Below are 23,936 nucleotides of genomic sequence, written 5' to 3' on the forward strand. Positions count from 1 at the left end.
ATCTTAATGCTTAAGATGGAGATTTATTCGGTGGGATCTATGCAACTCGTTTAGCTAAATATTTGAATGTACCTATTAGAGGATATGATATTGAGTTGCCACCTGCTTTTCTGGATTATCAGGCTATGGTACGCCACCAGTTTCTTAAGAGGAACGAACAGATCCTCCAGTATAGACTAATCTTTGATAGACGGCGTGCCGTCCTTGTTACTCTTCCCGCTCCTGCTCTCTTTAACTTTCAGGCAAATGGACGATATTTTATAACTAGAGAGGAGGCAAGAGAGTATGAGAGGATAGCTGAGGCTGCTCGTCTTCAGGAGGCAGCTCGCCAAGCAGTAGCGGCCGCAGCACAGTACGACCCCAGCTTCAACTTTGGATATCCACCAGGCCACCCATGGGCGTAGACCACCTTAGGCCAAAAGCCTAAGCTTGGGGGAGTACGTATTTCTCACTGACATTACATTCATGTTCACACACTCATTCCAGTTGTCGGTGCTCACACTCTTTCATTGTAATATCCATGCTAGTTTATTTATTTTTTCCGCTTTCTTCTTGAGTGTTTGAAAAACCTTAAGAAAAACCAAAAAAAATTAGTTGTAGTTAATTTACTTTCTATGCATGCTTAGTAGTAATATTAATAGAAAACCCAAAAAGATTTCTCTTGCTTGTTGGGAGCTTTCCCGTGTAAATAGTTTTTCTCATTCTTGTTCGTCTTCCTTAGAAAAACAAAAACTCCAAAAAAAATCAGTGTATTTCTTTGAAATTCTTTTCTTTTCTTTGGGGGTCGAGAGGGGAAGACCACGATGAAAATGTTGAGTGGCTCTCATATGCATTATTGTTGATCTAACAAAGAGCCCATATTACCTTGTCTTCTCCTTTGAATAAATGTTTGCAGATTCCAGCTTAGTCCAATGCACGTGCACTATTATTATTATCCACACCGTTCGGTCGTGCAAGTGAAAGGCAACAATGATAATATAGGATGAAATGATTGAGATGAGGAAAAGCTGGTATGAAATCGACCTATCTTGTTTTTGTAAATATGATTAGTTCATCGTTCCTGATTCAGCCTATTATGAATGAAACATGTTTGCAATGAAAATTAGAGATTATAGTTACTCATGCCATGCTTAATTAGCTAGGAGCTTATAATGGTTTATCTTGTGTGCCAACATGGAAATTAAAATGGTTGATAGGATGGTATCCTCCTTTGAATGATTCGAGTGGCTTAACTTGGCACATGTTCACGATGTAGTTGAAACAAAATCAACATAGCCTCTACGATATTTATGTTCATGGTGATTTATATCCTACCCATGCTTGCACTCAATGTTGGTTAATCTCAATGCATGTTTATGACTGTTGTCGCTCTCTAGTTGGTCGCTTCCCAGTCTTTTTCTAGCCTTCACTTGTACTAAGCGGGAATACTGCTTGTGCATCCACTTCCATAAACCCCAAAGTTGTTCCATATGAGTCCACCATACCTTCTGATATGCGGTATTTACCTGCCGTTCCAAGTAAATTTGCAAGTGCCAACCTCTAAACCTTCAAATGATAATATGTTTTGTATGCTCAAATAGCTCATGTACCAACTGTGGCTATCATTATCTTCCATGCTAGGTGGGTTATTCTCACGATGAGTGGACTCCGCTCATCATTCACAAGAAAATGGCTGGTAACTGGGATGCCCAATCCCATGCTTAAAGCAAATCAAATCAAAATAATTGCAAACAAAACTCACCTAGGACTGTTGTTAGAAGGACTAGGTGCATCATTATTAATTCTTTGTGAATCTTGTTAAATTCTTTTAGATGTCCCTCGGGATAAAGTGGTTCCTGAGTCATTCTACCTCCTCTAGTCATTACTCTAACTACATGATAATTCATATTATTATTCATTTCATCAAGCAGTTCTCTTTGAGATTTAGCAACTTGTTCTAGTTGAGTTTGAACCGTAGAGGCATGCTTCCATACACCTCTAACATAATTGGAGATTCTAAATAACAATTCACTCAAGCGAGCAATCATATCAGAATTATATTTCAATTGTTCATAACATTTTCATTGAAGTGATCTTGCCTTGTAATGTAATTATCAAACTCATAAAGGCATTGACTAGGATGCATATTATAAGGATTGTCCCTTTCATCAAATTTCATTAAAGAGTTTACCTCTACCACCTTGGGTGGTGGTGTATCAAGTCCATGTATTTCTTCGATAGGAGGTAAATTTTTAATATCCTCTGCTTTAATACCTTTTTCCTTCATTGATTTATTTGCCTCTTGCATATCTTCCAGACTGAGATATAAGATACCCCTCTTCTTTGGAGTGGGTTTATGCGGTGGTTCAGGAAGAGTCCAATTATCATAATTTTTTAATTATTATTCCATAATTCCTCAGCTTGTTCAACAGTTCATTCCCTGAAAACACAACTAGCACAACTATCTAGGAAGTCCCTAGAAGCACCAGTTAGTCCATTATAGAAGATATCAAGTATTTCATTTTCTTAAGAGGATGATCAAGCAAAGCATTAAGCAATTGGAGAAGCCCCCCAAGCTTGTGGGAGACTCTCTTCTTCAATTTGCACAAAAGTTAAATATTTCATGTAAGGCAGCTTGTTTCTTATGAGCAGGAAAATATTTTTCAGAGAAGTAATAAATCATATCCTGGGGACTACGCACACAACCAGGAGCAAGAGTATCATAGCATATCTTAGCATCACCCTTTAATGAGAACAAAAATAATTTGAGAATATAATAGTATCGAATCTTCTCATCATGAGCAAAAAGGGTAGCTATATCGTTCAACTTAGTAAGTTGTGCCACTACAATTTCAGTTTCATAACCATGGAAAGGATCAGATTCACCAAAGTAATCAACTCTGGGTCGACAGAGAATTCATAATCCTTATCATCAACAAAGATAGGTGAAGTTGCAAACTTGGGATCACACTTCATTCTAGCATTCAAATATTTCTCCTTCAGTTTGCATAATAATTTCTTAAGATCATCCCTATCATTACAAGCAAGAAAATCTCTAGTTGTCTCCTCATCCATAATATAACCTTCAGGCACTTTAGGCAATTCATATCTAGGAGAACTAGGTCTAACAGGTGTTTCAAGATTTCCGGTTTCAAGTATTTCATCAGTTTCAGTGATCTCATTAGTTTCAGTAATTTCATTCTCTTTAGCTCTAGCAATTTGTTCATCAAGAAATTAACCTAGTGGCACATCATCATCAAGCAAGGTACTAGCATCATCATGAGTAGCATTCATAGAAGTAGCATCATCAATAACTTGTGACATGTCAGGATTAATAGCATGTGGCGGTATTGCAAGTCTACTCAAAACAGAAGGTGAATCAAGTACAGAGTGTGATGGCAGTTACTTACCTCCCCCCGTCCTAGAGGGAACGATCTTCGTTTTTGTATCCTTCAGATTCTTCATAGTGATAAATAAATAATAATCCCAAGTGACTCAACAAATATAGCTATGCTCCCCGACAACGGCGCCAGAAAAAGTTCTTGATAACCCACAAGTATAGGGGATCGCAACAGTTTTTGAGAGTAGAGTATTCAACCATAATTTATAGAACCGACACAAGGGGAGCCAAAGAATATTTGCAAGTATTAGTAGCTGAGTTGTCAATTCAACCACACCTGGAGATTAATTATCTGTAGCAATATGATTAGTAGCACAGTAATATGATAGTTTTGATAGTATTAGTAACAATAGCGGTAACGGTAACAATGATAGCAATGATTTTGTAGCAGTTGTGACAACAGTAATAGCAATAGTAACTTAGCAAGAATAATATGTGAAAAACTTGTAGGCATTGGATCGGTGAATTTGTTGGATGATTCATCATATAACAGTCATAACCTAGGGCGATACAAAACTAGCTCCAGTTCATAAATATAATGCATGTACTCCGTAAGTAGTCATACATGCGAATGGAAAGAACTTGCATGACATCTTTTGTCCTACCCTCCCGTGGCAGCGGGGTCCATAAGGAAACTAAGGGATATTAAGGCCTCCTTTTAATAGAGAGCCAGAACAAAGCATTAGCACACAGTGAATACATGAACTCCTCAAACTACGGTCATCACCGGAAAGTATCTTGAATACTGTCACTCCGGGGTTTACGGATCATAACACGTAATAGGTGACTATAACTTGCATGATTGGATATAGAACATAGATATAATGGTGATAACATAAACGGTTCAGATCTGAAATCATGGCACCCGGGCCCAAAGTGACAAGCATTAAGCATGGCAAAGTCATAGCAACATCAATCTCAGAACATAATGGATACTAGGGATCAAGCCCTGACAAAACTAACTCGATTACATGATGAATCTCATCCAACTCCCTCACTGACCAGCGAGCCTACGAAGGAATTACTCACTCCCGGTGGGGAGCATCATGGAATTGGCGATGGAGAAGGGTTGGTGATGATGAAGATCGAAGATGCCCCTCTCCGGAGCCCCAAACGGACTCCAGATCTGGCCTCCCGATGAAGAACTGGAGGTGGTGGCGGCTCCGTCTCGTGAAACGTGATAATTCTTTCTCCCTGATATTTTTCTCTGAAAATAGGATTTTATAGCGTTGGGATAGGGTCAGCAGGGCCACCAGGTGGGCACAACCCACCTGGGTGCGCCAGGAAGGGGCACCCTGGTGGGTTGTGCTCCCCCAGGGACCCCCTCCGGTTGTTTTCCCCCAGGGACCCCCTCCGGTTGTTCTTGGCTCCAGTATTTTTCTTTTATTGTATAAAAACTCTCCAAAAAGTTCCGTTCCATTTCGAGAATTTTATTTCTGCACAAAAACAACACCATGTTAGTTCTACTGAAAACAACGTCAGTCCGGGTTAGTCTCATTCAAATCATGCAAATTAGAGTCCAAAACAAGAGTAAAAGCGTTAGGAAAAGTAGATACGACGGAGACGTATCACCGCCCCGTCGCCCTCCCCCATCGGCGCCTCCTCGTCCCCTACCCTAAGCCGCTCCTTCGCGCCTCGACGCCCCCATGAATCGACGCCGTCCGTGAGCCTCCACCCCTCCTCTGCTCCCTTCCCTCCGTCGCCGGCGCCGCCCGTGCACTGCCATCGTCACACCCGCTCGACCCCACGAGCCCCCGCGCCCGCGTGCCCGCCACCATGTCCGTCCGGCCACTGCCGCCGCGGTCACCGCTCGCGCCCACCACAGCCATCCCGCGTCCGCGCCTGCACGCACTACAAAAAAAGACACATCTGTGACATTTTGGGCCGAACGAATTTTTTTCTGTCATACATATGACACTTCTATGACGATAATTGTGACAAAACCCGGTATCATCATAGATGTGGTGGGCTCCTACTTCTATGACAAAAAATCATGACAGAAAATGGGCTTTTCGTCCTGCGTGGGCCGGAGACGCAGCTGCATGACATTCTTTGGGCCGTCCATGACGGAAAAAACCGTGGTAGAAGCGAGGGGGAGGAAAATTTCGGGGAGTTCCCGGTTACGGTGGGAGGTCGGGGGCCGAGATATGCGTGTTTCTCTCGTACACGTACGCGCGTGTGTGCGAGGCGTTGGCTCTAACTGAATCCGAGCGAGGCGTTGGCCTCTAACGGAACCCGAGCGATTGCACTGCAGGCTACGCGTTACTGAACCCGAGCGATCGATCGATGGCTGTTAACTGAACCCGATCGAGCGATTCCTTCGCTACTGCTGCTAACTGAAGCCGATCGATTGGATGAACATTGAGCGTTGCGGGGGGAGGGGGGTTGGATGAACAGTGAGCGGTGGCGTCGCCTCTGGATGAACAGGACCCCGTGGTGTGGAGGGCTGGATGAACAGTAGAGGTGGAGGGGTGCCCGTGGAGGGGTGGTTGAAGACGACCCCGTGGTGTGGAGGGATGGATGAACAGTAGACGGTGGAGGGGTGCCCGTGGAGGGGTGGTTGAACAGTAGCTGGTGGAGTAGCGCGCGGTGGAGGCTGGATGAACAGGAGCCCGTGGAGGCTGGAGGAGGTCGACGGTAGCCCATGGAGGCTGGAGGAGGTCGACGGTGGAGATGAACAGTATCCCGTGGAGTCCCGTTTTGCGGTATGCCACACCCCTCCCGATGAACAGGACCCCCGTTTCGACCGTAGGAGGTCCGTTTCGTCCGTTTTGCGGTACGCCACACCCCTCCCGATCAACAGGACCCCCGTTTCGACCGTAGGAGGTCCGTTTCGTCCGTTTTGCGGTACGCCACACCCCTCTCGATCAACAGGACCCCCGTTTCGACCGTAGGAGGTCCGTTTCGTCCGTTTTGCGGTACGCCACACCCCTCCCGATCAACAGGACCCCCGTTTCGACCGTAGGAGGTCCGTTTCGTCCGTTTTGCGGTACGCCACACCCCTCCCGATCAACAGGACCCCGTTTCGACCGTAGGAGGTCCGTTTCCTCCGTTTTGCGGTACGCCACACCCCTCCCGATCAACAGGACCCCGTTCCGAACGTAGGAGGTCCGTTTCCTCCGTTTTGCGGTACGCCAGGCCTCGTTTCCATCGCCTGTTCCGTCCAAGCCCTCCCGATGAACACGACCACGCATTCCGTTCCGACCCAGCCGGTTGGCTCCCACGCGTTCCGTTGCCTCCCGATGAACACGACGCATTCCGTTGCCTCCCCATGAACACGACGCATTCCGTTGCCTCCCCATGAACACGACGCATTCCGTTGCCTCCCATGAACACGACGACGACGCTGTTTCTCCGTTCCGACCCAGCCATGTACACGAGCCCTGGCCGTACGTATGCGCGAGTAGGCGTTCGAGACCCCGCCCGTATGTACACATACGTGGCCGTATTTTCTTTCTTGCACCCTGGCCGCTGTACGTACGTGTACATGCTACGTGCGCGCCTCTACTACGACACGTGCGCGCCTCTACATCGACCAGTATGTACGTACACGTTCGCGACCAGAATGACAATGCTACGTACGCTTCGACTAGGTGGGTCCCGACTGTCAGGCACTTCCTTGCCTGCGAAGATGTAGCTGGTGGGTCCCAGCAGTCAGGGGGCGAATCGTTTTTTTTGCCCGGACGCACTTCCTTGCGTGCGAAGATGTAGCCGGTGGGTCCCAGCAGTCAGGGGGGCGAATCATTTTTTTTGCCTGAACGCACTTCCTTGCGTGCGAAGGTGTAGCTGGTGGGTCCCAGCAGTCAGGGGGGCGAATCGTTTTTTTTGCCCGGACGCACTTCCTTGCGTGCGAAGATGAAGCTGGTGGGTCCCAGCAGTCAGGGGGAAACGTTTTTTCCGCGAAATACAGTGGCCCGTCCGGTGGGTCCCAGCTGTCAGGTGGAGGAATCATTATTTTCCGCGTAATAAGGAGGCACTTCCTTGCTGCGGCCGTGGACCCAGCTGTCAGCCTCTCCACGTACAGTCCACGTCCGATGGAAGTCGTTCCTTGACCACGTTGACCAGGCCGCGCCGAGAGCACCACGGCGGTGGACGACGGCGAGGCCTAGGAAGGGGACGACGCGGAGCCGGGGAAGACGCGGCAGTGGAAGCCCGCGCGGAGAGGAGTACGAGGGTTCACTGGTTCGGCTGCGGTGTGAGGCTGCCGTCGCCGCAGGGCCTGGCCAGCGGTGGGAATAGTAGGGGGCGGTGAGGCCTCCGCGGCAGCACAGCCGGCCACGGGAGGCAGGAGCATGCGGCACGACCGGCGCTGCTTTGGGCGGCTGGAGCAAGAAGACCAGAGGTTGAAGAAGCACTACGGCCGTTGGATGGACATCGTACGGTCACTGGAGCTAGAATCGTTCATATTGACTAAGTTGACAAAGCCCTCCGTCCCCGTCAACTTAGTTGGCCCACAAGTCATCCTCCCACTATGGTGGGTCCCAGCTAGCAGGGGGTATTCATTTTTTTGTGCGTAATAAGGAGGCACTTCCTTGCGTGCGAAGATATAGCTGGTGGGTCCGACATGTCAGCGGGGGGAACGTTTTTTTCGCGAAATACAGAGGCCCTTCCGGTGGGTCCCAGCTGTCAGGTGGAGGAATCATTATTTTGCGCGTACAGTCCACGGCCGATGGATGTCGTTCGTTGACCACGTTGACCAGGCCGCGCCGAGAGCACCATGGCGGTGGACGACGGCGAGGCCTAGGAAGGGAACGACACGGAGCCGGGGAAGACTCGGCAATGGTTGCCCACGCGGTGGGGAGTACGAGGGTTTACTGGTCCGGCTGCCGTCGCCGGAAAATAACAGGAGGTGTGGGTGAGTAGAGGAATGGCCTGGCCAGCAATGAAGTAGGGTGGGGCGGTGCGGCCTGTGCGGCAGCACAGCCGGCCACGGGAGGCGGGAGCAGGCAGTCCCACCGGAGCTGGTTTGGGCGGCTGGAGCAAGAAGATCAGATATTGAAGAAGCAGCACGGCCGTTGGATTAACATCCAACGGTCACTGCTGCTAGAATCGTTTGTGGACTAAGTTGACAAAGCCAAAGTACACGTCAACCTAGTAGACCCACAAGTCAGCCTCCAAATCTGTCCCAAACAGCATACAGCCCGAAATTTCTAGCCAGATTCAAATTAATTTTAAATCTAAATATACCTTAATTTAAATTCAATGAAATTTTACCCGCACAAAAACAATGAAATTTAAAATATCAAAATCCGAAAGAAAACAGTATTTTGGAACTAATTGCCTGTTTGCTGTATTTTTCATTTACAGCCATTTTATTACTTAGCCCATTTCTTATTACTTATAGCCCATTTTCTGGGCAAAATGCATCCCTCCTCGTCTTGAAAGATTTCCGGCCCAGCAGGGCGTAGAAAAGCAAGTAGGCCTACGTTGGTTATTCTGCAAAAAACAAAATAGCTGGCTAGCCATTTTCAGAAAGGAAAAAAACAAACTGGGCTGGTCATGTGCTAAACATATGAAATAAAAGCCTGGGCTAGACGGGCCACGGGTCCCGCACAACCCAGTTGATACCCTTCTCCGTCCCGAAAAAACAAAATTACTGCGCGCGCTGCTGGGTCCCTACTGTCATCCTCACCATGTACAGTCATCTCCTTATTCCTCTCGGTTGTTGACCATGTTGACAACACCGGAGGGCGGCGCCGCGGCGAGCGAACCAAGGCGGAGGACGATGGTGAGGCCTCGGACGGGAACGAACAGGAGCCGGGGAAGATCACAGCCAGCCGTGGGAGGCGGGAGCAGGCGGTCCCGCCGGCGCTGGTTTGGCTTTGGCGGCTCGAGGAAGAAGAGACTGAAGAAACGCGACAGACGTTGAATGTCAATCCAACGGTCAAGGTTGGCACAATCGTTTGTTGACTAAGCGGACACCAAGTAGCATACTTTTTTATATATAGGAAGAAAACTGCGAGGAAAATGCGTTCGTCTGCCGTCCTCCTCACAGGGAACGTTCGCCACATAAGTGACTAGCACCCTTGGTTTTCAACCGAGAGGTCTTGGGTTCGAGTCCCAGGAACTCTCAATTTTGTCCTCCTTCCTTCCTCGCAAAAAAGGGAAAGAAAATCAAAGACTTGGGAAGGCGTACAGAACAAGCTAGTGTACCAGTAAAGAGACGTTGCCGAGTTTTAGAAAAAAGAAAGACGTGCTCCTGTAGCTGGTTCGAATCCAAACCTAGACTATGACTATATATGGTGCTATGCTACTCTGCAAGTAATGAAACTGACATATCCAACGTTCGCTTCTCCTCTTCTCTACTTACTCTGCCTAGCATCAGAAGCTCTGGCCGCAGCAACCATGTCCGCTGGCTGCTCGTCCACCTGCTCTTCAGCAGGCAACAACCAGATATGCGCCAAGTCGCCACCCGTACCATCGCCTGTGGGTCTCATCACACCCCCGCCGGCACGCGCACCGCAGCCGATTGCTCATCGCAACCCGCTGCCGTTGGTGTGGTGCCACTGCTGCAAATCACGCAGAGTCATCCGTCGCGTCTCAACCACAATCCGCAACCCTGGCCGAGTCTTCTACAAATGCCCGAATCATGGGGTAATAATATGTTTAAGTGTTGTTCTGCTGCTTTCAGTTGCTGATTTTTTTAATAGTTTGGTTGATGATCTTCCAATTTGATTCGTGCAGAAAAGGGAAGATTCGTGTGATTTGTATTTCTGGGAAGTTGCTGATGTGGGGGAATGCAACTACGCTGATTATTTGGTTAGCCGAGGAATCCCAATACCAGCAGGTTGGGGTGTTGGACAAGTAACTGAAGGAACGGCAGAAGAGGAAGATGCAGAGCAGAAGGTTAAAGATGCAGTTCCTCTGATCATGGCCAAGCAACAGCTGCTGAACGGCCTTGACAGCAATGAGGAGATGAAAGAGCTTGTGAAGATAATGGGCAAAATCGATGTGCTCTGTAGGATGATTGTCTCTTTATTTGCAGTGTATGTAGCACTCGTGATGTATTCAGTGGCTACGACATGAGCACTTTGCTGAAACTAGTAATGAATGAAACCTGTGTAGCAGGCTGGGCGTAGTGTTGTGAACATCTAATGATTTCTATTAACGGAAATCAGGGGGTATCCCCTTTTGCTCATATAAATAAATAAATAGCAGAGGCCCTGTCGGGTCAGCTTTGTTCTCATTCGAAGACGTCGAGCAAATTGCAGTCCAACAGCAAACTATGTCATCAAATTCAAGTTTCACAGCCAAATATGAGTACAACTAAACAACAATGTCATCATGTTTTAGTTGTCATACAATCACCAAACACAAATCAGCATACATAACAAGTGATGTTCTCACAGCAAAATACTAAACAACATGTTCATCAGGTTTCAGTTGTCATAGCAAACACAATTTCACATAGTAGATAAAAAACGTCTTCTGACAGGCAAATACGACAAAAGCAATGTAATCATCATCCGCAGCAGCAGCGTCAACATCTTCGCCATGTGTATCAGTCTGAATCGTAATTCCCCACGGTGTCATCTTCTTCTTCGTCCTCAACGTCCTCGAACGTTGGCTTCTTCTTGATCAACTCTTGTATGTCCACAGCACGACAGGCAATCTTTTCGCCGGCGTCATTGACGTGATGGTTCTCAAAGATATTAGGAACATCTGTGTTATCTTGTACATCAGGAGCAGTGTAAGCATCATCTTGTTGTGCAACTTCATTAAACGAATTCCTCTGCTCAAACCTTTGCAATACTCTCCAGTCATCGCTACGTGCAAATGTGTCTTCCAAGAAAAATATCTGTGTTGCTTGATTTGCCAAAATAAAAGGCTCGTTGGTCTGGTACGCCGCCTTGACATTGATGGATTTGAAATAATCATCAGCTCTGGGTTTTGCGATCCTGGAAAACAGGTTATACCAACGACAGCACAACAGAACCACACACCGATGATCCTCGAAACTGGAGATATACTGCAACTGAACAATGTCTGTTATGTTAGCATACATTTCAGTTGTCTCTTTGTCATACGTATCCGTGCTCATGATGGCACTGTTTTGTGTCTTCCTGCCTTCGTCTCGTGCAAGGGTGTTGTAGCGCACATCTCCAACAACGCAAGATTCATAATGTCTTACCCGAGTATCAGGACCCATTGCTAGTGAGTAAAGGGCATCATCAACTGCCTGCCCATCCTCCCGCATCTTCTTAACCTATGGTTAGAAAATAGACAAGCTGATCATCTTATGTACTCAATATATTAAAAAAACTGACAGTGCACTTCAAAAGCTTACATGGTTCTTGAACCATTTCGCAAATCCTGCCATAACCAGTTTGTCAATGTTTCTTGGATTTTGCGGCAGTAACTCCTCTTTGTAGATGCTGCACAACATAGTGATCGCGTCAAACATCTAAATATATAAGAATGTGCTGCAAGTTTAGTAGATTACGATGTATAAGCTGCAGTACTGCACTTACTTGATATAAGGTAGTATCTCAGGACAGTTATTCAACACATACCAAACCATTTTGTCCAAATCTTTAGGTTTGTCCTCTTGTCGACTCTTCCCTGTAACTCGAACAGAATAATCGAAAACATTGAGCCCGGGATTGTCTTCACCCACCTCTTTGCTAAGCTGATCAGCTGTTTCAATGTATTTTGAGCAGAATGTCAACGCTTCTGTAGCAATGTAGGCCTCTGCAATGGAACCCTCGGGTCTAGCTCTGTTCCTAACATAGCCCTTGAAAGTGCCTAGCCGCCTTTCAATAGGGTACATCCAGCCATACTGTACTGGACCTCTAAGTAGTGCCTCATCAGGTAGATGAACAGCCAAATGCACCATCACATCAAAGAAGGCTGGAGGATATATCTTCTCAAGGTCGCATAGGATAGTTGGTATCTTGTCTCTAAGACGCTCCAAAGCATCTATCCTGATATTCCTACTGCAGAGTTCCCTGAAGAATTGTCCCAACTCTGCAACTGCTCTGTATAAGTCAGGGCGGCCCAATCCTCTAAGGATAACAGGTAAAACCCTTTGAAGTAGGACGTGGCAGTCATGAGTTTTCAACCCTTGTACCTTGTTTCCATCTGCACTGACTCTCCTTTCAGGGTTGGAAGCAAATCCATGTGGGAATCTCACACGTGACAGGACCTCGCAGAATTCTTTTCTTTTTACCTTGTCCAAGACGTACACAGCTGGTGCCATATCCCGTGGTTTACCTTCATCTTGCACCTGCAAATCCTTTCTGATACCCAGGTGTGTCAAATCAATCCTAGATTTTAAGGTATCTTTCGTCTTGCCTTCAATATTAAGAAGTGTGCCGATAATGCTGTCACATATATTTTTCTCGATGTGCATCACATCAAGATTATGCCGCAGATCCAAATCTTTCCAATACTCCAAGTCCCACAAAGTGGACCTGCGGGTAAACAATAATCTCTCTTCTACCCTGCCACGCTTCCTTTTCCCGCTACCATTACCAGGATGGTTTCCTGGTGTAATATGCCTGACCTTCTCTAATTCCACTTGCAACTCATCGGCGGTGAGCCTCTTTGGCGCATCACGGTTTTCATGCTTTGCATTGAACACATGTCTTCGGTATTTTCTAGGATGCGGCTTGTCCTTGGCAAGGAAACGGCGGTGTCCAATGTAACAGATCTTGCTAAGTATTGCGTATGACAGCGGATTCCTGTCACAGCGAACACATGCATTGTAACCATGTGTCGTTCGCCCTGACATAGTGCCCAAAGCCGGATAATCATGGATGCACCAAATTATAACAGCACGCAGAAAGAAATCAGCTGGTGGGCTGCTATATAGGTCTCGAGTGAGAACACCCTTCCATAGCTGTTGAAGTTCCTCCACAAGAGGCTCCATGAACAAATCAAAATCCTTTCCAGGACTTTTTGGACCTGGGATGAGCAAGGCCATCATGTAGTTTGATTCTTTGGTGCAGACATTTGGAGGCATGTTGTAAGGGATAACAAGCACTGGCCACATGCTATATGTGGCGCTCTGGTGGCCAAATGGGTTAAATCCATCTGAAGCTAAGCCAAGTCTAATGTTTCTCGGGTCAGCAGCAAACTCTTTGTGTTTATCATTGAAGCTTTTCCACTCACTACCATGAGATGGATGGCTCATTACATTCTGATCTCTGTACTCCTGGTTCCTAGAATGCCACAGTACATCCTCTCTTGTTTCAGCATCATGAAACAACCTCTGCAATCTTGGTGTAATTGGAAAATGTCTCAGAACATTATGAGGAATCCTCTTCACAGCATCGCCATCTTTCCATCTTGATGATTTGCATTTCGGGCATTCACTTAAGTTGGCATAATCCTTCCGGAACAGAACACAATTATTCTTACAAACATGGATCATATCATATCCAATTCCAACTGCACGAAGGAAATTCTTCATTTTACTGTAGGTGTGTGGCAGCTCAGACGCATCTGGGAAAGATTTGCGGAAAGCAGCCAACATCGCATCGAATGATTTGTTGGTCATCCGCTCAGATGTCTTCACCTGAAGAAAGGTGACCATAGCTGAGAATACTGACAGCTTATTTCCTGGGGTGACAGCAACGTTGCATTGTTCCAACATGCGGGCCCACCGTTTTTCTTCTGCAGGTGAAAGTTCACGGAATGCACGAGCATTTCGTAGCATTGTTTCAATGTTGGTCAAACTCACTGGCTCCGCCACCACCACCTCCTCCTCCTCTTCCACCTGAGCATCAGGCAGATCAAGATGGTGATCTGCTGCTTCCACGTAGTCAATAACATTGACGTTCACAGCTTCACCATGATGAACCCACCTAGTATATGTGACCGACATCCCATACAAGTGTAGATGATTTTGCACAGTTGACTGGGGTCTTGTAACTGAATTCATACAACTGCTACACGGGCAGAGCACATCTGATTTCGGACCACCGTACTCAGCTCTGATAAAGTTCATGAAGTTTTCAACCCCCTCGACATATGCAGCGGAGAATCTTCGAGCAGAAGTTATCCAAGTCCTGTCCATCTGTTAGACATACAAATTAGTTCTTCTACTAGATATTACAGGAAAAACATATATGCTTTTTTATGAAGTCCAGAAAAAAATACCTAGGTCGATGTCTAAAGCTATGGCAAGATATTTGGACGAGCAGATCTAAGTAACGAAATATATGTAAAGCTAATTCAGCAAACAGATTTGAGTGCCAAATTATGGCAGGCTGTTTCAGCAGTCAATGAGGCCGAGCACACAGCCATCGAACTATCGAAGGCCATCGCAGCAACAAAGATCGAGTATAAAACGGTGTAGAGCTATTTCACCTAACAGATTGGCTACTAGACCATGGCAATCTACGTCACAATAAATATATGGCAGGATATTTTAGCAACTAATCGGCCTTGGCATGCCATCTCAGCTAAGCAGATTGAGTGCAGAACAGGGCAAGGAAGCTTCTTAAGCAGAGCATATTGACAGTAAACTACTTCGGCAAACAGTGAGATTAACAGCGTCTATCAGCTAACATTCAGCGCTACACCGACATGAACGGGGCCTCAGTCTAGAATGCGCGTACCGTGGGAGAAGCTGACCGCCGTGCGTCTCCACACGAACGTCGCCAGCGGTGGCGGCGCTGACCGCCGTGCGCCTCCACAAGAACGTAGCCAGAGGTGGCGGCGCGGCTAGAGGACGGCAGTCTACGAGAGCGTACTGTGGGAGCGAGAGGATCGCCGAACCGCGGCGCCGACGTATCGGCGCGGCGGGGAGGGCGGCTTTGGCGGAGCGAATGGAGTGGAGGGGGACAGGGGGGAGGGGGGTTTGGGGAATATTATTGGCTAGTTGGCCGAAGGGCGGTTGAATCGGATTTGGGGGGAATTTTTGGGTGTGGGGGGGGAGGATTTTCGCGCGGTGGGCGGGGGGAGTTTGGCGCATGGTCGGTTTCTCCAAGTGCAGTCCCACGTGTCAGTGAAGAGGCAAGCCGAAGCGCGTTCCGTTTGCGTGAGCCGTGTGCAGGACCGAACGTGTGTGGGGTGCAATGCGACCGCGACAGGAGTGCTGTGAGTGTACCGCCTTTTTTCCTTTTAAACTAGGTGCTTCGCCCCCTCAAAAAAATTTGTTGCTTCGCGCGATCCATCGATACTACTACTAGTAATCCGGTAATCCCGACTAAAACGGCGCGGCCGGGTCTTTTCCCGCGCGATATGCTGGGAGGTTGGCTTAGTTGGGTTTTTTAGGACGAGTAATGCTACACCTACGTAATCCCAGTTACGTAATTAACGTAATGTGAAACGTGTGAGCTGTTGATTGTAGATTGGGGGGAGGGAGGGGCCCACCACCATGAAAATCAGGGGAGGAGAGAGAGAGGCAATTTACGTTAACCCTTTCGTAGGTTCCCGTAGATGTAGAAAGATGTGAAATGCGTGAATGTGTAGTGGACGTACTATTGGAGTGCCTAAGATAATTTGTGTATGTATAGACCCTATGTGTTTATTTTACTTCGCATGTTAGATTTGTCTCGGTTCAATAAAAAGCAGAGTTGGTGATGATGGTGTGCCTGTCATCCTGCAATATAGGCCGTCCGATCTATATCTAACGGATAGGAAGGAAACTATGACAATTTACCCGCACTCCTCTCCACATTTGCAGATAAGGCTTTCCCTCGTTCATCCTTTTCTCCCACAAGATCTTGATCTTCCGTGCAACGCACGGGCATCTTGCTAGTACTCCTACAATATGTATATTATTGTGAAAGTTCATATACACCGGCCGAGATTAATGCAAACACGGCAGATTTTCATTACATTTCGAACTTTTATAGGACAGAAAAATAAAAGAAACCCGACCCTAAACCTATTCTACGGCGGCGACCGACGTCCTCCATCTGCGATCTCTATGTACGGGGGCGGGGTTCAAGACCCGTGAAGTGAAGGTGCGGTCTCCGGCGAGGAAGAGTAGAACACGGGATACGGACCGGCCAGTTGGCACACCATGCCCTGCCGCCTCCCATGCCCTACTCATCCTCGGAGGAGTCCCCGACCTCGGCGGTGCCGGACGTTGGACGGCGGCAAGTAGGACGCGTGGCTGACGGTGCTCCCGTCGTCGGCCGCCAGCGTGGCCACCGCTTGTGCGGTCGCGTCCGCGTCCGGCTACGCCGCTATTGCGTCGCGAGAGGCGACTTGAGCGAGGGCGGCGACCTCGAGCTTCATCCCCGAAGACAAGCTCTCCCGCAGAGCGTTCGCACTTGCGGTCATGGCGGATGTGGTGCCAGGTAGGAGGACGATGCGCTATGGTGTGGAGGTTAGCTGGGCGTTGCCGCTTTAAGTAGCGCATTCCGGTGAGGCCAAGCGTCCGGGTGCGTCATTAAGTCGCCGGAGTTGGTTCCTCGGGCACCGAGCCTCTTAACGACGACATACGAACGGACGGCATGAATGCGGGCAGCTGGCGCCGGCTGGGAACGCACCGCGCGACGGCGCGAGGGACGAGGGTTTTGGTGTGCCAGGGTAGTCAGCTGCGGTCGTGGCAACGTTGGAGATGCCCTTTGCTCACATGCGATCCCCGCATGTCATTGAAAAAGCAAGACGACCCGGCATGGTCTCAGGTCCAGAGGATGCAGTTGGCCGCGCTACACCACTCCGCGGACGCGTCGCGGCGCCCCGTGCATCCTCGACGAGCCGGGTGTTGGGGTGTGTTTGGATTGTGGCCAAAGTGCACCTTACCAAAATTTTGGTCATGACCCAAAGATTGGTCTTTGTTTGGATGGTTGCCATTTTTTTGGCATGCCAATGAACTCTAGCCAACTCTAGTTCATTTTTCTTGCCAATGTCGGCCAAATCATGGGCAACCAATACCTCAACCAAAATTTTGGTCATGACCCAAAGATTGGTCTTTGTTTGGATGGTTGCCATTTCTTTGGCATGCCAATGAACTCTAGCCAACTCTAGTTCATTTTTCTTGCCAATGTCGGCCAAATCATGGGCAACCAATACCTCAACCAAAATTTTGGCTACCCAATGCTTTGATGGGGCAACCTTGGGCACAAACCAAACATACCGTTGGTCGTGCCACAGCACTAACGCCACCCTCGGCACACTGAAACCGACCGTGTCTAGCGACGATATGAGCGTGTCGCTCACCGCGGTCGCCGTGTCCAGAGGCGGTGCTGGAGCTGCGCCCCGTTGTTGGCCCCAACGACCCACATGAACGGTTGTCGGTGGCGAGGAGGTCGTGGGCCAGCTCCTCCATTGGACTAGTCTGCGCTACGTCGTCCCGACGGGTGTGCCCCACATGTCGGTTTCCCTGTTTTCCCGGCCATATTCGAGCGTCAGTGCTCCGCGTTGCGCATTAGGCCTTTCACTATGTAGGCCAAGCGAGACAACTTATTGTTTATTTGAGCCGTTCAAGTATAATCATGTGGCGTTTGCTTATTTCTCATTCCTCTCCAACCCTCTTCTCCATCGATCATGTCGCCCTCCAGTCGAGTCCATCCTCCCGCATGCCTCATTTGAACATTCCGCCGAGTATCATTCGCATGTACCCACCCTAGTCCTCTTTCAATAGATCTCCGGACCCCGAGATGAAATCGAGAGGGAACGAGTGGGGGCACGTGATACCTAAGGCGGATTCAAAATTTTGAACCGGTGATCATAGCATCCGCAAATCATATATAAAGGGTATTCAATGTTCGTTTCGTTTTTGAACGTACAATATACTCCCCCTATCCTTTCTAGTTTACATATAAGTTTTATGTGTAGTCAAAGTATCTCTACTTTGATCAAAAAGGTATCAACATTCAACAACGCCCAATCAATATTGTTAGATTCGTACGTACTCCTAGATTTGTACTCGAGATGGTTTCCAATTTGACTATTGACAAGATTAATAGTACATGAGATGTATAATGTGAAAATTATATCATTGGAAACTCCTTTCACATACGAATTTGACCGTATGCTTTGTGTAAGTTGCATGTCATATATTATTACTCTAACATTTGGTCAAAGTTAGCCTCGAAAAACGCATTAGACCCTGTATGCTTTGTGTAAGTTGCATGTCATATATTATTACTCTAACATTTGTGTAAGTTGCATGTCATATATTATTACTCTAACATTTGGTCAAAGTAGTATAGTGGAAGTGGATCCTCTGACGTAGGTATCCCTGCCTTACCCTCCCTTTCGGTCACTTACTGGCGGACCCCATGCTTGCTAGGCCCCGCATGTCAGTTACTCAATGGGTTCGGCCACGTCAGGGGATCCTCATCCGTAGTATACTCCCTCTGTTTTTATTTACTCCGCATAAAACGGAGGGAGTGGTGGTATAATAAATGACGCGGGCGGGGGAGGGGGAGGGACGTCGGTTTGCTCTCAACTGCGGTCCCACAAGCGAGCGAAAACGCAAGACGAAGCGCGTTCCATTCGGTGAGCGACGTGGAGGGTCCAGCGTGCCGGGCTGCAACGCGAACGCGACAAGAGCGATGTACAGTCAAAACCGATTGACCGGTCGTCACCGGAACCACTATTCACACCAGAACCTTCGCTGCTCGGCCTACGCCAGCCACTGCCCTAAAACCACACCAAATCTCCAGCCCATTCCCCCACCTTTCGATCCCCTAGCCCGCATCAAGCGTCCCCTAGTTCGCCGGAAAGCCATGGTGCGCCGCAAGATCACTTACTACAAGATGCTGACGCCGGAGCGCCGCGCAGAAATCGCGGCGGCGGTCGGCGCCACAGACCTCCGTTCCCAAGCTCGCTTTGCGGCGGGCCAATCCCCGAGTTCTCTGGAGCCAAGCTACGAGGAGGAGGAAGCCGATCCAATGTTCATGGCGGAGGTCGCGGCGCAGAAGGCCCCCGATGGGTATGAGACGATGGACGTCGACTTCGTGCCGGCGTCCGAGTCCCCCATGGTGCAGGCGGACCAGCGGTTCAACATGGCGATACTAAAGGAGGACCGGGAGGCAGAGGCTCAACTCGACGCGGAGCGCGCGCATGCCGCTGCCATCGAGGCTCTCCTGCAGGCGGAACCGGATGTCGTGGATGTGAACCGGGCGGCGGAGGCTCAACTTGAGGCGGAGCGCGCGGATGCCGCTGCCATCGAGGCCCTCCTGCAGGCGGAACCGGACGTCCTGGACTTGAACCGGGCGGCAGAGGCTCGACTCGACGCAGAGCGCGCGGATGCCGCTCTCATCGACGCCCTCCTGCAGGCGGAACCGGACGTCCTGGACTTGAACCGGGCGGCGGAGGCTCGACTCGACGCGGAGCGCGCGGATGCCGCTGCCATCGAGGCCCTCCTGCAGGCGGAACCGGACGTCCTCGACTTGAACCGGGCTGTGCTCTCGTCCGTGCAGAGCGCCCGCACGCTCCGCTTGAACGAGTAGCTGGAGGCCGAGGACAACCACGGTGCGGAGACACACGTCGGCAGCGACGGCTGGTTCGCGCCGGCAGCCAAAGACGACGAGGCCGTCTCTTTCCGCGAGCAGTGATAGTTTTTCTTTATGTTGTTGTTTTTATGGATCTTTTGCTGTGTAAAAACATATATTTGTTATGCAAGTCGCCTGACTTGGGTCAGTCTACCATTTCAGGCGGTTGGATGAATATCCTACGTCTCCTAACCCTTCTTTCCTTCTTCCTCACCTCTTCTTCTTCCCCAACAGACCACCGCACGGGCCGTACGGATACTCCCCAACATGCGGTTGGATAAACATACTCTATGAACGAAAATTATGTGTCAGCGATAGGATGGCTGAGTTTGGTTTGTTCACATGCGACAGCACGTGTCAGTGAGGGTGCGTTCCCTTGGTTGGGTTTGCGGCGTGCAGGAGCGACTGTGTGAGGGTGCGGTGCGACCGCGGCGTGCAGGAGCGACCGTGTGAGGGTGCGGTGCGACCGCGACAGCCGTGCGCAAGTGTACCTCCTTCTCATTTTGAAAACTTTAGGCAAGCTTGGCAAAAATGTGTGGCGAAGTTTGGCAATGCAAGGCCTAGACCCAAACAGGATAAGTACGTACGTACTAGGAGTACTAGTGTTAAAAAAGAAAGGCGGGGTTTTCCTTCGCGGGATTTAATCGATACAAATCCTCGTTTCACGTGTCAATTAATGCGTATTTTTTCTCCAAAGACCAAAGAGCTAACCATCTCACTCCTCATCGCTTGATTAATGCAGCGCCATGCAAACCAACCTTCTCACTTCCGCATGCATGCAGGGGATATTAATGTCCTTGGTTGCTAACCCCATCAATTTTGCCTCGATTAGTGTTAGTGGCCCTTTGCAAATTGTAATTTTGATATACTGGCCTTGTGTACAAAAAAATGGAGGTAGTAACTATATTTGACTTCCTTCCCCATTGCGGTGACGTCGACGATATCTTTTTTTGGTGGTTTGGCGAAGTGCGTTCGACGGAGAACACCATTGAGGGAGACCACGGTAAGTCGTTCGCAAGTGCCGCCTGCAAGCCGAGACAACCGCCTTATTTGCATCCAGGAAGTCCTTTACTAGTACTACTAGGAGTACTAGTGCGGTGAGATGGTTTCTCGAAGAAGACGATGGAGAAGCGGAGTCAGCGAAGAGTGAAATGATGGTTGCTTCGTCCGTGCTTTTGTGATTTGACGCCTCACTGCTTTGTGATTTGTGATAGAAGGGACAGGGGAGTAGACTCTGTGCTCTATACTGTACTACATGCGTCCAAGCATGGGAGAAAGAGGAGAGACGTTGCATTTTTCTATTCCTTCAATCAATCAATCAGGGAGCTTCGGTTCCATCTTTTTGGCTTTGGCAACACCGTCCACAATGGTTCCCACGATGCCAAAAGCTATTTTCACATTTGGCTACACATTGTGGATGCCCTTAACCGTACCACTTGGTTTTGCTCCTGTGTGCTATCTATACAAATCTCAATTATATTGATCTAAAAAATTATAGAATCAAGATTAGTAAAAAGGAGGTGATTTTGCCGCGCGGATGGCGGGGGAGGTTTCTTATTTGAGCAATGCTACATCCACGTAATGGTTTACGTAAAGTTACGAACTGATGTGATGTGGGACTATTTGATTGGATTAAAGGAGAGGATTAGGCCCACCCCACCTGAAAATCAGGGGGGCATATATAGATTAGATGGAAAGTATACGTAGCAGCTACGTAGCCCTTTGTAAGTCTAGGATTAGGCTTCTTATTTTCGGAGGACGTTGTCCTGGCGGTTTGCTAACATGCGGTCCCACGTGTCAGTGCTTTACCAAGCCGATCCGCGTCCCACATGAGGCAGAACAACGGCAGAAGCAACACGTGGTTAAGTTGAAGAAGATGAGGGAGAAGCGGATTCAGCAACGAGTGAAATGATGGGTTGCTTCGTCCCTCCAACTTAACTGCGGGAAAGGTGCAGCTTTGTGATTTGACGCCTCATTGCTCATTACTACGCCGGCCCATGACTGGGGTGCTTCACCCCGGCTGCTCTGCACTGTATTCCGGTATGGCACGTGGACCCGGTAGCTTGATGTCCCACATGTCGGCGAAAGGGACTAGAAGATTTATGAAAGCGAGGCTCCACTCTTACGACGGAGGGAGTAGAACGAACACGACGGCCTAGTGAACTGTCACTTATAGTACTGTATAGTACTATAGTTTTGTTGTTTCGGCACGATCCATCGATACAAACCCGATTAAACAGGAAAGGGCAGGATTTTTCCCGCGCGGTAGAGATACTGGCCATACATTTCAAAGGCAATTTAATGTATGCAAACTGAATAATTATAAGTAACAATATGATATCTAGTAAAACTAAAAACACATATGATTTATTGTGTTAGAGTGTAGTAGTAGTAGTGACGTATTGCATAGTTGCTAGATGTAACATGTGAGAACGTGTAGAGATGTAGTTTTGGAGGGCCTACAGAGAGAAAAGCGTAATACGGTCACCGAACTTCAGAATAAGCTGAGTACGGTCACTATATACGTTTTGCGGTGATTATACGGTCACTTGCTCACAGTTCAGCATCGGATTGCACTCTGTTGACCGGCCAAATAGTCTGCGTGGCGCCATGTTGACTAGTTAAATTGACCACGTTCCTTGTGGGTCCCACCTGTCAGTTCACATAGGCAAAAGGTCAGATAAACACAAATTTACGCAGGCGCGACAAGGCTCCAACCCATGCGCGGGAATCACTTGGTTGTGTATGTGTCTGTCAGGGCCTGATGTGTGCGCATGCACGTGTAGGTGAGCACTTGAGCGTGAGGGTGTGGGTTGGTCGTGTGGTGTACTGGTGTGTGCATGCATGCGTGCATGTGTGCGTGTGAGTGTTGCGTGCGTGCGTGGCTGCGTGTGTATGTGTGAGTGTTGCGTGCGTGGGTGCATGTGTTTGTGTGAGTGTTGCGTGGATGCAGTTCGTGTGCATGCGTGCGTGTGTGTATAATCACCACAGCAGCTCCTGTGTGTTAAAACAGACGGCTCAGCATACCAATACAAGGCCACCTTGTCCGCTGTGCCCGCGGTCATGACTTCGAACCACCGTCCAAATATTTTTTTGTCGTTTGTTTTCATTCTTACTAGCAAGATGCCCGTGCGTTGCACGTAACATCAAGATGCATTTGTATGACTTGTTTATCTTGTGAGAGAAAAGGATGAACGAGGGAAGGCCTTATTTGCAAATGTGGAGAGGTGTGTGGGTACCTTTTTGCAAAATTGCCATAGTTTCCTATCCGTCAGATATAAATCGGACGGCCTATATTGCAGGATGGCAGGCACACCATCATCACCAACTCTGTTTTTTATAAGAGTGTATTTATGTATTTTATAAGAGTGTAGATGTAGAGTAGATACAAGTCGACAGGTGGGCATGATGGTAGTGAGATAATGTGATGCAACACTAGAGGTGCCACGTGGAGCGTTTAACTGGTCAACTAGTCATGTCATGAGCAAATACAGAGTTGTACGGTGAGCCCGTGACTGTATAATAACCACTAAACGTAAATGGTGACCGTAATGAGTGGATTCTGAAGTCCAATGTACGTATCGTGCTTTCGCTTCAAATACAATGATCGTCATTGCATATATCGCGAGAGAAAGATGAAACATGCGTGAATTTTCTGGGGGCTTACTTTTAGAGGACCTGGAGATAGTTTTGTGTGCATACGTGAAAGGGGCGTACAGGGGGGTATGCGATGGAGAGAGAGATGCTCTTCGTTTCTCTTTATTATGACTAACTTTGTATATAGTATAAAAATATACAAATTCACAGTGCGGAATAAATATCATTGTGGGCACCATGCAATGCAAATTAGCGTTCGTACTCCTCCATATAACTTTGTAATGTTGTATATATGTAGAAACTCTAAAATAATTTTTTGGCCACACTTTATTCAAAAGGAATGTTGTATGCGAAATAAACGTGAAGAGAGGGCTTTTTAGATCAATGGGGTACGTGATGTAACATGTGTGAATGTGTAGTTGATGCATTTGGCGGGGCCTAGAGAGGTATGTGTGTGTATTACGTATTCGAGAGAGGCATGGATAGAGGGGCCGACGGGGGGGGGCGTGGGAGAGATAGCACGAGAAATGAGAGTGGTCTAGAGAGAGAGACGAATA

The sequence above is a fragment of the Triticum aestivum genome, chromosome 3D (genome assembly GCF_018294505.1).
Source record: "Triticum aestivum cultivar Chinese Spring chromosome 3D, IWGSC CS RefSeq v2.1, whole genome shotgun sequence".
In the NCBI taxonomy this organism is placed as follows: Eukaryota; Viridiplantae; Streptophyta; class Magnoliopsida; order Poales; family Poaceae; genus Triticum; species Triticum aestivum.